This window comes from Rhinatrema bivittatum, chromosome 5 (genome assembly GCF_901001135.1).
Source record: "Rhinatrema bivittatum chromosome 5, aRhiBiv1.1, whole genome shotgun sequence".
In the NCBI taxonomy this organism is placed as follows: Eukaryota; Metazoa; Chordata; class Amphibia; order Gymnophiona; family Rhinatrematidae; genus Rhinatrema; species Rhinatrema bivittatum.
This window is the reverse complement of record NC_042619.1, coordinates 202,841,680-202,856,063: the sequence shown is the minus strand read 5'-3', so window position 1 is coordinate 202,856,063 and position 14,384 is coordinate 202,841,680.

Here is a 14,384-nt window from a genome sequence, read left to right as displayed (position 1 = left end):
AAGATTGGAGGCCCACGCCAAGGGCTTCCCGTCCAGTAAAGAGATGATAAAGCTGGTCTTGACTCGGTCTGTTGGAAATTGAAGCGGAAGCAGGTTAAAACAAATGTAGAACTGGTTCAAAAACCCTCGGCATAGTTTTGCATCTCCTGAATACCATAAAGGTACCGGCATCTGGATGGGAGCTATAGCAGCGGCAGAAGCCCCTGTTCCTGGTACCGTGGAGCTGGCAGCCGTGGCTCCTTCCACCCAGTCAGCTAACCTCTCTACCGTTGTCGTCAGGGCGTCAAGGCATGACTGGTGTTGTTGCAGCCTTTGGGCGATACCTGGGATGGCTCTCAAGCCGGCTAGGTCCGCCGGGTCCATGGCCTTGCAAACTGTTATACTCGTGGACCCTTGGGCCGGTTGGGACAGAAGATGGTGTGCTGTGTGCTCTGCAGCAAGTGTCCCAACCAGGAGGCGGTTCGGAAGGCCAGAGTGCTTTGAGACGCTGGACCACGGAGGATTCCTATGCGACAAAGAACTCTGTACCCACTGGAAGGAAGGCAGGCGTTGGACCCCGGAAGTCGAAGATTCTTCGCCCTGGAGACTGGTACTCCCCCGGGAGGAGCCCTTAGGAGTCCAGCCGCTGGGACTTGTGGAGATTCACCCTGGAAGCCGAAGTCCCCCCAGTAGGGACACGGCCACTGGGACTTAGGCGACTCCCCAATGGTGGAAGATGGTCCGGATGCAGGCGCCTCCTGCAGGTCATGGGTTCCGGACGGCTGGCGCCTCCAGCAGGTCGTAGGTTATCCAGAAGTTGGTCCAGGAGTCTGAATCCAAAGAATTGTCCGCAGCCAGTCCAGGGGTCGGTGTCCAGAGAGCGGTCCAAAGCCAATCCAGGGGTCGAAGTCCAGCGAGCGGTCCAAAGCCAATCCAGGGGTCGAAGTCCAGCGAGCGGTCCAAAGCCAATCCAGGGGTCGAAGTCCAAAAGAAGCAATCCAGCAAGGAGGGCAAGGCAGAAGCAGGACGAAGAGAAGAACCAGGAACACAGCTACAGCAGGCCGAAGACCAGGAACCTTGTTGCAAGGCACAGAAGAGAGCTAATTGCAGGGTACTTGTACCCTGAGGGCGTCTGACGTCATTCCCGGCTCAGCAGAGGTATTTCCCACGCTGGCCCCTTTAAATGGGGCTCCTCCCCGCGCACGTCAGGGGGCGGGGCCAGCCGTGTCTGCGTCTGTCCCAAGGAGGGAGAGACGCGCTGGAAGGCCTGCAGGCCCGGGGCCTGCTGCAAACACCCCGGGGAAGGCTCGAAACGGCCCGGGCTGCCCCCGAGGTAGGTGGAGGGACCGGGGCACGGCCCGGGACCGCAACAGAAACTAATTTTAAACACAAAAAACCTGAAAAAGTGTGGTTAAGGAGAAGTTCCATGATAATCAAACCGCCAACCGTAGACCTAGGAAATTTTAACATTACACCCTCAGATCAAGTACGGGACCTTGGAATAGACATCGATGAGAACTTTACAATGAAAAGCCATATAAACAAATTAATTAAAACAGGATACTCCAAGCTAAGAATATTACTTTGACTGAAACCACTACTAACAATACAGGACTTCTGCACAATTCTACAAATACTAATATTTTTAAACATAGATTACTGAAATTCCCTGTTACTAGGCCTACCCTCTGGTCTATTAAAACCACTACAGCTATTACAAAATGTCTCAGCTAGACTCTTACTAGGGACAAGGAAATTTGACCATATCACCCCTCACTAATAGCACTGCACTGGCTTCCTGTACAATCCAGAATTCATTATAAAGTATTATCTCTAATTTTAATATCATCAACAACATTAACCCATGCTTAATAGGAGTGACACTTCAACAATACACACCACAGAGAGCCCTAAGATCGCAAAACAAAGGACTTCTAAAAGTACCCTCAACACGGAGTACTCATCTAACACAAATAAGAGACCAAATGTTTTCCATAACAGGCCCCAAGTTGTGGAACTGTCTTCCAGAATTGTTACATCTGATAACAGAAAGAAAGAGTTTCAAACGTGAACTGAAAACATGGCTCTAATGCATATGACCTAATGTAAAATACCAATATGCCCATAAAGTCACTGTCAGAACCTTAGACTATGTGAACTGATTGAACAATAAGTATTGAGTGATATAAAGTGTAACAAGACAACAAACTGAGTATTAAGTGAAGAATAATGAAATGGAATCATGCATTACAAACCTCCATCAGAGCACCTAGTATTTGCTGTTATGTTGAACTAGATTCTGTATGAATATGACCTAGAATATGTATTTGCTGCTACATTGACCTAGAATATGAATGTTGACCCAGAATGGGAATGTTGAACCTAGAATGTAGCAGATTTATGAGGTAAGACTTCCCTTTGGTAAGTTTATGCTGGCTGTCCCATTAAATCATGTCTATCTATATGTTCTGTGATTTTGTTCTTTAGAATATTTTCTATGATTTTTCTGAAGTCAGCTTCACCGGTCATCCTGGAGCCTTTTTTAAAATCAGGGTTACATTGGCCAACTTCCAGTCTTAGATACAATGGACGATTTTAATGATAGGTTATAAATTACTAGAAATAGAGCTGAAATTTCATTTTTTTTAGTTCTTTCAGAACCCTGGGGTATATACCATCTGGTCTGGGTGATTTGCTTCAGTTTGTCAGTCTGGCCTACTACATCTTCCAGGTTCATCGTGATTTGATTCAGTTAATCAAAATCATCACCTTGAAAACTGTCTGTGGAACTAGTATCTCCCCAACTTCCTCATTAGAAAAAACTGAAGCAAAGAATTAATTTAATCTTTCTGCGATGGTCTTAGCTTTCCCAAGTGCCCCTTTAACCCCTCAATCATCTAACTGTCTAGCTGACTCTCTCTCAGGCTTCCTACTTCAGATATATTTTAAAAAGTTTTACCTATGAGTTTTTGCCTCTACAGCCAACTTCTTTTCAAATTCTCTGTTAGCCTGTCTTATCAGTATTTTACAGTGATGCCTCACCATCCCTTCCACTAAATTAATATATTTGGCTGAAACATGGCTCAGAGACTTTTCAGGAGCAGAGCCTGTTCTCTGAAATGCTCTCTCTCTCTTGTATTTTGACAGGAAAGTTGACTTTCCAGAAAAAGGCCTTTGGTACTTAATTGAAAAGTATATATTGTTCAATTTTCTGAATTCCCTTATTCTACATTTGTCAGTTTTAATTTGACATAGTTCTTTATTTTTGTCTATGTTGAGTATGTTTGGTTTGATGTTATTTTTATTTAAATTATCTAATGGGATCTTCTAAGAGCAAGATGTTTGAATTTGCAGAATAAAAGTGTTTAATAAGTAAATACATAAGTTATGATTTTTCTTAGAGGTTTTTTTTTTATTTTCTAGACTTTTATTTATTTTTTTCATTATTTGAGTTTATTCATTTTTGGCAAAGAACAAACATTAATTTGCAAATAGTGCATACTATTTATGAAAATTTGCATGTTTCCCCCCTTTAGTCTGTCTAATCGATAGACTAAAGAGGACTCACTAATAAAACAATAAAATGGTTTCAGTCATACCTAAACAATAGATGTTTCCAGGTACAAATCAAAAATGCACTCTCAGAAAAAGTCTCACTGCAAACAGGCGACCCACAGGGATCAGCCCTTTCGGCAACACTCTTTAACATTTATCTCCTCCCAGTCTGCCACCTACTAGCAGGACTCGGAATAATTCATTACATATACGCTGATGATATACAACTATTATTACCCATTGTAAACACCATTGAAGAAACAATGAAACTAGCTAATATGTATCTTGAAATAATCAGACAACTCCTAAACCAGATGGAATTAGTAATTAACATCGCCGAAACCGAGTTCTAACACCTTGAACGAAAAAACACTCACCATATACAACCAACACTCATAACCAATACAATTAAAGACATTGAGTTTGCAATAAAAACAAGAAACCTAGGAGTAATAGTTGACCCTGAACTAAACATGAAACAACACATCTCACAGAAAATAAAGGAAGGATACGCAAAACTTATGATCCTGAGGAGACTAAAACCTCTTTTAATGACAAGCAATTTTCGCACTGTTCTACAAGCAATGATATTCGCAAGCACATATTACTGTAACTCCCTGCTATTAGGACTACCTCAATCTACAATATGGCCACTGCAAATACTGCAAAATTCCGCTGCTAGAATTTTGACTGGCAAAAAAAGAAATGACCACATTACAGGAACACTTGCTGAACTTCATTGGCTTCCAATAGAACAAAGAATACAATATAAGGCATTATGTATAATCCATAAACTAATCCACGATGAAAAAGCCGACTGGCTTAACCCAGCACTACGCGTCCATGTTCCACAGAGAAACCTGAGATCTGCCAATAAGGCTCTTCTAACCATCCCCTCTGTCAAATCAGCACATGTCACGCAAGTAAGGGAAAGAGCACAGTCACTGGCTGGTCCCGTACTGTGGAACACCATGCCACTAGAAATAAGACTGCAGAGTAACTTGAACATTTTCAAAACAAATCTGAAAACCTGGCTATTCAAACAAGCGTTCTATAAAGACAAAGAGAACGAGAAAAACAGATGAGGAATAAAGGCACACCAAAGTCAGAAGCTGTTATTTTAAACTAACAATGCATTGTAATGGTAAAACCAAACGGCCTAAATGTTCCCCACAAACAAGCTTAACATTCACACTTAGTTTATAATTATGAATTGTTACCGTCCAATGATGGCACTTAACCAAGTTGTAATCTATACCGCCCATATGTTCATTGTTGTGCCCTTATGTAAACCGTTGTGATGGTTAGCCAACTTAACGACAGTATAGAAAAGTTTTTAAATAAATAAATAATAAAATAAAAATGGGCTCATTTGTCAGATATTACCCATTTGTTTCAAATTAATGTACATTCCTAATGTTAGGTAAGTGTTTCTTATCAACCCATATTACAGTTGTAATATGTTAAAATGTGGGTAGGACAACTCTTATGAAGAAATGTTAACAAATATAGGGATCTCTTTACTAAGCAGCAGTATTTTTCTGAAGGTAAATATTAGGGGTGTGAATTGTGTGATCGATCGTCTTAACAATCGATTTTGGCTGGGGGGGAGGGAAATGTTATCGTCGTGGGTTGTTTTTTTTTTTAAATCGTTAAAAATCATAAATCGGGGGAGGGCGGGAAAACCAGCACACCAAAAAAACCCCCTAAAACCCACCCCGAACCTTTAGAACAAATCCCCCACCCTCCCGAACCCCCCCCAAAAATGTTTTAAATTACCTGGGGTCCAGTGGGGGGGGTCCCGACGCGATCTCCCTCTCTCTGGACACGACTGCGTTGAGAGAAATGGCGCCGGTGGCCCTTTGCCCTTATCATGTGACAGGGCAAAGATAGCGCCGGTGCCATTTTGGTTCCTGGGTCCCGACGTGACGCGTGCAAGAGATCACCCCCGGACCCCCGCTGGACCCCCAGGGACTTTTGGCCAGCTTGGGGGGGGGGCCTCCTGACCCCCACAAGACTTGCCAAAAGTCCAGCGGGGGTCCGGGAGCGACCTCCTGCCCGCGGGCCGTATTGCCAATATTCAAAATGGCGCCAGCGCTACCTTTGCCCTCACTATGTATGACATAGTGAGGGCAAAGGTAGCGCCGGCGCCATTTTGAAGATTTTGCCCTCACTATGTTATACGGGCGACCGTCGCCTGTATGACATAGTGAGGGCAAAGGTAGCGCCGGTGCCATTTTGATGATTTTGCCCTCACTATGTCATACGGGCGACCGTCGCCCGTATGACATAGTGAGGGCAAAGGTAGCGCCGGCGCCATTTTGAAGATTGGCAATGCGGCCCGCACGCAGGAGGTCGCTCCCGGACCTCAGCTGGACTTTTGGCAAGTTTTGTGGGGGTCAGGAGGCCCCCCCCCAAGCTGGCCAAAAGTCCCTGGGGGTCCAGCGGGGGTCCGGGGGCGATCTCCTGCACGCGTGACGTCGGGACCCAGGAACCAAAATGGCGCCGGCGCTACCTTAGCCCTGTCACATGATAAGGGCAAAGGGCCACCGGCACCATTTCTCTCAACGCAGTCGTGGCCAGAGAGAGGGAGATCGCGTCGGGACCCCCCACTGGACCCCAGGTAATTTAAAACATTTTTTTGGGGGGGGGGGGTTCGGGAGGGTGGGGGATTTGTTCTAAAGGTTCGGGGTGGGTTTTAGGGTTTTTTTGGTGTGCCGGTTTTCCCGCGCCCTATTTAACGATACAATACAAATGCCCCTGACGATAAATCGGGGGCATTTGTATTGTATCGTGCACTCTAACGATTTTGGACGATTTTAAAATTATCTGACGATAATTTTAATCGTTCAAAAACGATTCACATCCCCAGTAAATATACCATGGGATTCACAAAGCTGCAGTAATCAGTAAATCCCACTGGATTTTTCTTGGTTGCAAAATATCATGGGAAAAATACCAAGTTCAAATGCCCCTTCAGATATTTTGGGTCTGCAGGGAGCTCTTCCATTTTACCTGTGTCTCTTTGGACTGGTCCAGTCTGTCACAGCCGCTCCACTGAGGGCAGAGAAGGGAGGTACTGTGCTTAGGCAGAGGCATACCTTAGAGAGGCTGGGCACTCTGGAGCAGATCTTCTTCTGCCTGAAGCAACTGCCATACACTACAGGTTGGGATCTTCCGTGCAGGCGGCAACTAGGACAAACCTGGTAGAATCAGGAAGGAGCCGAGGACAAAGACCAAAGCAGGAACCAGAAACAGGACAGGTGAACAGTAGTATCACAGATAGAGCTCTATGACTTTTGGACCAGCAAAGGTGTGTCAAGCTAGGTCTCCTTATATCTAGCCCTCTATTTGGGACACCTCTAATGTTGGTCCAATAGGGAACTTCCAGAGGTGGGTCACTCTCCTTCTGTTTAGCCTTATAATTCTTAGAGGGTGAATCTTGAGTTTGAGTCCCTTGCCCTTCCACACCTGGAGTTGCAGGTTTCATCCCCCTCATTACCCCTGATGCTTTTTAAGATCTGCAGTCCTCAAAACAAGATTCATTTAATTCTAAACATTGAAGTTTACATCCTAGATATGAAATCTTATTAAGCTAATGTATTTTAAATCAGTAATTTTATATTGCAATAAAGATAACGTAAGATATGTCCTTATGACATTTTCTTGTTTGAAAAATGTATCCATTTAATCAGGCTATGTATCTAATCTTATTTTAGGGAAATATTTTTCTAAAGTGTCATATATATATATGACAAATATAGGGGTCTATATATATATTCCTGTATTCTAATTGTTACTGGCTGCAAGAAAAATAATACTCAGATGAGTGGAAATTTATAACACCTGCTTAGTACTGATGGAACAGCCTCTTGAAATGATCTGATGGTTCTTTTATGCTGTGCTGTCGCACTTAAGAAATAGCATGGCGATTGCTAAGGATTACTCTCTTGTTAGATCAACTCTTTTTGACAGCTTTTCCACATCGGATATTAATAATACCAAGAATCAATATTTACCCCTATTTAAATGAAGTTTAACAAATCAATAACATGAGTAACTGTCAGAGAAATATTTCCAGCTTTCTAACATTAGAAATCTCTAATGCTTAGCTACATTAATACTACTTTGCTATAATTTAATCTCTTGAGAACTATTTGCATGCATAACTTATATGATTTTATAATTTGCTCACTATAATATACTATACTGTACAAAACAATATTATGCTTTGCACATTTTGGCATTACTTGTAATGTGCTTCACTGTCAGTTCATGTTACTTGTTAGAGATTTCTTGTGCATTTATGATTAATGAATGTGCACTCAGTTTTTTATTTCCATAGAGTTGCTAAGCGCATGGCTTGGTGCCTTTTTCTCAGTAGAGGTACTTAGTAGGGGTGTGTGCAGATATGTTTTTTAATCATTGTTTTTCATTTTGCATTATTAATATTTTTTATAATTTAATTTCTTGTTTATTTAAAACAAAAAAGGAAGCACACAAAATTAATATAAAAAAGAAATGAAAAAAAAAAAAGCAAAATATTGCAGCCAACCCCCTCCCCCAGGCCCTCCCCACTCCTCCACTCACCCACTCACCCTCCTACTCTTTTCTTTAAAATGTCCTGAGGCAGTGCTGTAAGCAGAAACTGTATCTGCTAGTGGGTAAGCAAGACAAGTATTAGTTTGCTCGGAAAGTGCACATAAATCTCACAAAGGAATTTGAGGGCTGAACTACTAGTATGTTTGTATGTTTGTGCGCTGAGAATTAACTTTAGATTTTGAATTAGTCCTGGTTGAAGTTCAAGTGTATATTTGAATGTTGGAAAAGTATTGTGAAAGCTTGAATTAATTCTGTATATAGATAAAGGTCTAAATTTAATGCAGAGTGTATATTTGTGTATTGGGAAATAGTTTTGAGAGCTCGCAAAATTCACTTCCTTGCTGTGAGAAAATGTGAGATCTTGTTCCTTGGCAAGTAATTACTGTATGTGTATGATTCCCTCCCTCCCCATCTCCCACACACACCAATCATATTTTTTTGATGTAAAGATTGTTACCTCTATTAAGCAGAAAATTTTGAAATAAGTAAATTAGGGATTTAGAACAATGTGCAATTAACCCTGATTTTAGTAATTAACTAGTTTTAGTGCTATTGCAAATCACTGACAAGCTAGAATAAAACACACCTAATAAATTTAAGATTTATTTAAGTGTTTTAAATTTTATTAAGTGTTCCCACTATTTAAACAGATATAAATAATTTTAACAGCTCAACAAATTAAGATGTGGACAGAAATCTAGCAGCGAGATTAGGGCTATCCAGTCTTCCTTTTCACGGAAGACAGGTAAGAGCCTGCTACCGGCACATAGTGTTTATGCCATACCCTTTCCTGACATTAGCTCTGAGTCATCCTCCCTGTAGTTTCATTTCGTGACCCCTAGTTTCATTTCGTGACCCCTAGTTCTTCTGATTTCTTTCCAGCTGAAAAGGTTTATCGTTGATTTTGCATCATTATAACATTTCAGGTATCTGAAGGTCTGTATCATATGTTCCCTGCACCTCTTCTCCTTCAGGGTATGCATATTTAGGACATTCAGTCTCTCCTCATAAGTAATTTGATGGAGACCCACCCCCATTTTGGTCACCCTTCTCTGGACCGCCTCCATCCTGTCTCTGTCCCTTTTGAGATATGGGCTCTAGAACTGAACACAGTGCTCCAGGTGAGGCCCCACCAAGAACCTGTACAAAGGGATTGTGACCTCCTTTTTCTAACTGGTTATTGCTTTCTCAATGCAGCCCAGCATTCTTCTGGTTTTTGCTATCACCTTATCACATTGCTTCACTGTCTTCCAATCACTGGATACTACCACCCCAAGGTGTGTCTCTTATTCTTTGCACAACAGCCCTTCACCCTCCCCCCCCCCCCCCCCCCATCACATACAGCTCTTTTGGATTACCACACCCCAGATGCATGACTCTGCACTTCTTGGAATTGAATCCCAGCTACCATATCTTCAACCACCGTTCAAGCTTCCTTAAATCATGTCTAATTCTCTGTACTCCTTCTGGCGTGTCCATTCTGTTGCAGGTCTTAGTATCATCTGCAAATAGACAAACTTTACTTTCTATTTCTTCCACAATGTTGCTCACAAAGATATTGAACAGAACGGTCCCAACACCGATCCCTGTGGCACTCCACTTAACACCGTTTTCTCTTCAGAGCAAGTTCCATTTACCATCGCACACTGACTTCTGTCTGTCAACCAGTATGTAATCCATGCCACCACCTTGATGCTCATTCCCAAGCTTCTCATTTTATTCATGAGTCTTCTATGTGGGTCACCAGGATCTCCGGAGCTGCAGTATAAATGTTTGGGGCGGGCATATGTGTCAGCTCAGGTAGCCCATTCCCTGACTATTTCCCCTTCTGCCTTATGTGGGTACTGTAAAACCGCTCTGGGCACTTTGTCCCATGCCTTTTGGACCTGTGCTCTTTTTAAATAGTTCTGCCAGGCATTCTGCTGAATGCCTGGCAGAACTATTGGATGTCTTTATACCTGCGACCCCGTTATGGTTTCTATTTGGCTGCATCTCTCCCTTACGAATACGAGATCCTGGCTCTCGTTTATTGATTCAGAAAGCAAGTTTGGTGGGGGAAAAAAGTGATTTTATCAGTTTGGAGGAGTGACACCCCGCCCTCTTTTTAGGCCTGGCGGAACCATCTCCACTCCATGATGACTATGGACAATTTGTCGTCCTGCAGCTCTCCACATTACAGAAAGCGTTTTCTATCTATTTGGGACCCATATTTGCAGGCACTTCTGCACCGTTCACAAAGTTTGATTCTGAACGACTGACAACAGTATTTTTCTATCCTGCTCTGCAGCTTTGGACTCGTTTTCTTTGTTTGAACTCACTGACACAGAACAATGGTTAAAGAGGGGTGGGGGGTTGAGAAGATGGGGCTCAGGAGGGAATTAGGGGATTTGCAGATGCGCGCATGTTATAAAATCAGGGGTCAGCGCATACAAGGAGGTGCACAATTATGCACCCTGCACGCACCGACACCCATGGCCTTCACCCGTTCCCTCCCAGGCCTACGAGGGAACTTCCCTTCCCCCTACTCTATTCTTCTCTTCCCCTAACCTTCCCACCCTCTAGTCCTATTCTAACCCCCCGACCTCTATCTTACCTTTTGCGCCTGCCTTCAGCCTGCCAGCACGCAATCCTCCAACACAGTGGCAAATGGCCACTATGCTGGAGGCCTCTGGCCCCACCCTGGACCCTTTTTTTAAGCTACGGGACTTAGATGCAACCCGGGGCTTTACGAGCATTGCCGGGCCTTTATAAATTAGGCCCGGTGTGCTTAATCTCCTCTACGTGCGTAAATCCAGTGGATTTACGCACATAGAGCTTTGTCCTAAGGGAGTAGATATTTAAAATCCATTTAGACGGATAACTGAAAAATTGGCTTAGGCATGATATTTGCTGACTTAATCAGCTAAATTCATTGTTTTGCACACTCGCTGTATCTGGCTGTGAAGGATACCCTGGGGTTGGGGTCCAAGGAACAGAGAAATGTATTTCTAAAGGAGCTGATAGAGAAGTGCAGGAAAATGGCAAGGAATTTCCATAGAAGAAAGAAGGTGGGGCAACTTCTCCATGAAAAGCAGAAAAAATTGGGATGCCTCACAAGTGTCTTATTCATCATGTTGGCACCCACTAGATTTCTACCTCTATAATTCTGCAGAGGATAATGGAGAAGCAAAAACCCCTTCATGATCTGTCCCTGGAAACAGACATATGTGTGGATTGCCCCCTGGGGCATCATGACTGGGTAGTGATAATGCAGTTGGTATAAATTCTGAAGTCCTTCAAGGATGTCACAGAGGACCTGAGTTCCAGAAGTTCCACCCTGGGTGGGATTATCCCTATAGTAAATATTCTGGAAAAAAAGTTAGAGGGCTTCTATGAGCAAGATGGAGTGGAAGCATATTTGGACTCGAAGCAGCAGATATAAGAGACTGAAATGTCTCACAGAAAATCATACATAGATACTTGCTATACTTTATGATTCATGGATGAAAGGGAGTTCTGAGTTTTGCCCTCTAGTCCAGGCATTTCACATTCATGAAGGAGATGCTAGTATGTAAGGTGTGTCAAGAGGAGTGCAAGAGGCAGAGGCATAGTGGGGATGTAGCTCAGAAAAGAGTGGCCACCTCAGAGACTAGTGCATGCAGGAGCAGCACCCTGTAGCTAGCCCTTCCTCCCCATCTCAAAATACCAAAGCCATGATACCCACAAGGAACCATCTCTTCTGGCACAGGCGATAGCTAAAGCAGCTGGCAAGAGAGCTTTGGCCCTCCCTAGCAAAGGATACCATATCACAAATATCTGTGAGATACTATCTTATAGATCCCTTAGAGGATAAGGACACAGATGTGCTGGCATATTGGGTACACAAGTCTGGCAAGACCTAGCCAAGGTGGTTCAGCAATATCTTTTGTACTCACCAACCAGTGTGCTTAGTGAAAGTGTCTTCTCAGTGTCAGAGGACATGGTGAGACCTCATCACTCAAGGCTGCCACCAGAATTGATGGAAAAGCTGGTCTTTTTGAAAATCAGCCTGCCTTTGTTTGGGTTTCTAGAATGTTTAGACTAGTGGCAAGATGTCTGAAAGTAACTTGAAGACCTTGCTGACACTCCTCTGCTCTGTAAACCCCAGATAGGGCACCATAGGGGTCTTGCTGTCACATGCCTACTTGCCATGTCCCCAATGTACTACCTTTGGGGTCTTATTGCTACCACTATGCCTTCCTACCATGAACTTATCCCACTTTAGTATTCTTGCTGCTACTGATTTGCCTACCTGCATCCCTCTTATAGCACCTTAAAGGTCTTATTGCTACCATACTGCTTACCCGGCATGCCTAATGTGTACCAGTGAGGGAATTTTGGTGCCTCTGTCTTATTTGTGGTTGTTAGTTTTTGGGTTATACTGGGGTGTTTGTTTTGTCTGCTGAAAAGAAAATGTGAAGAAAGAGAAACAATGTTTTTCCTCCCACTGCACTTGTTTATGGTTCTTCATTATATTCTACCCCTCTACAAGCCCAGCCTATTTTTTATACTGGGGTGTTTTGTCTACAAAAACCCTCAGATAGAAGGAAGAAATACAGGCAGAACAGAAAACATGCAGAGGAGAGACTTTTACCTGTTCTGAATATGGTAAAAATTTCAAAAAGGAAGAGAGAACTAATGCAAAACCAGAAAATCAACAGTGGGAAGAGATTCACTCCAGAATATGGAAAAAAACTTTCTTAATAGAGCAAACATCACAAATTACCAGGAAAGCCACAATGAGGAAAGACCATTTGCATGCTCTGATTGTGACTAAAATTTCAATCGTAAATGAAATTTCATAATGAAGTAATGAGATACAAATTAAGCAAATCACCTCATCTGTTTTCTCAAGGAAACCAGGTGTGCATTAAAATTGCAAGTTTTAGCAAAATAAGAGTTAATGCAAAAAATGTAACTACACCTCCAGGGGTATTATTAATGCAAAAGTTAATATCCACATTTAATCAGAAAGGTAGTTTGACAACAGGTAACACACAGGTGCCATCATATAAAAGGGCACCTAGCCAAGTCACATAGTGGGGTTGAGAAAGAGGATTGATGAAATTCCTGAAGGAAAAGTCTATAAGAAGATATTAGCTAGGTAGACTTGGGAAAGCCAGTGCTTGTTTCTGGGAGTGAGATACAAGAAATAGATCAAATATTGAGGATCTTTTGGGTACTTGTGACCTGGACTAGCTACTGTTGGAAACAGGATGCTGGGCTTGATGGACCTTAGTCTGACCCATCATTGCTCTTCTTAAGTCTTTTTTTGCTTTTGGGATATATGAAATACTGTTGCAATGCAGGCATGAGACAGCAAAGCAGTTATGATTTTGATTTTTTATGGAAGAGGAGTACAACAGATCAGGAACAGACATTTAGCCTGGTCCACCTTAATACACAACCCAGGAGGTAATCCTTATCCCAGGGCATTTCCTTGAGCAAGGGATTAAGAGAGCAGGCTCAGGAAGGAATAAGGACGCTCTGGGATGGAGACAGATATCCTGCTAAGATTGTGAGTGTTGAAAGTCTTGATTTATGTTGTTGAAATAAGCAGACCTTTTCTATCAAGGTTTTGCTGCACTGTGAATAAAGCAGTTTTCTGTGGAGAAAAGATTGGAGTCCAGACTGTTCTGTCCTCCAGCCCTCCTAAAACCTAAGACCATTCGCACAGCATCACACATGCTGGAAGCTGTGAGATTTGTATTCTAAGTGCAGGCACAGAACAGAGACCCACCCCAAATAAAAGATTAAAAAGTGAAAATTGTATTGGTGGGGGGCCTTGCTGCAGTGGCAGTCAGGAGTTAACTAAAGAAGACTAAGAGGGCTAGCTCTGGCTATACAAACAGGATGTGTAGTAAGATAGAGCAAGACAGGCTAACAGGTAGATTTTAAAAGCCTTGCTCATGCAAAAATGGCCCCATACATGTGTATGTGAGCCACGTGTGAGCAACTCAAATTTTGATAACCCAGGAAATACACACATACATACTTGTGCATGCATTAAGAATAAGGAGGCAGAAAAGGAGTGGGGAATAGGTGTTCTGGGGTGGGGACAAGACATATGCATGTAACACCTGAATTTTGCTGGGCTCACCATGTCAATGCACACCAAGTTATACAGGTAACTTTACTATAGGTCCTGATGCGGTGCAAGTCTGGGGAGAGAGAGTGAGACTCTCTTAATGTGTCAATCTGGCACTGTATATAAATCCCACTGTAAGGGG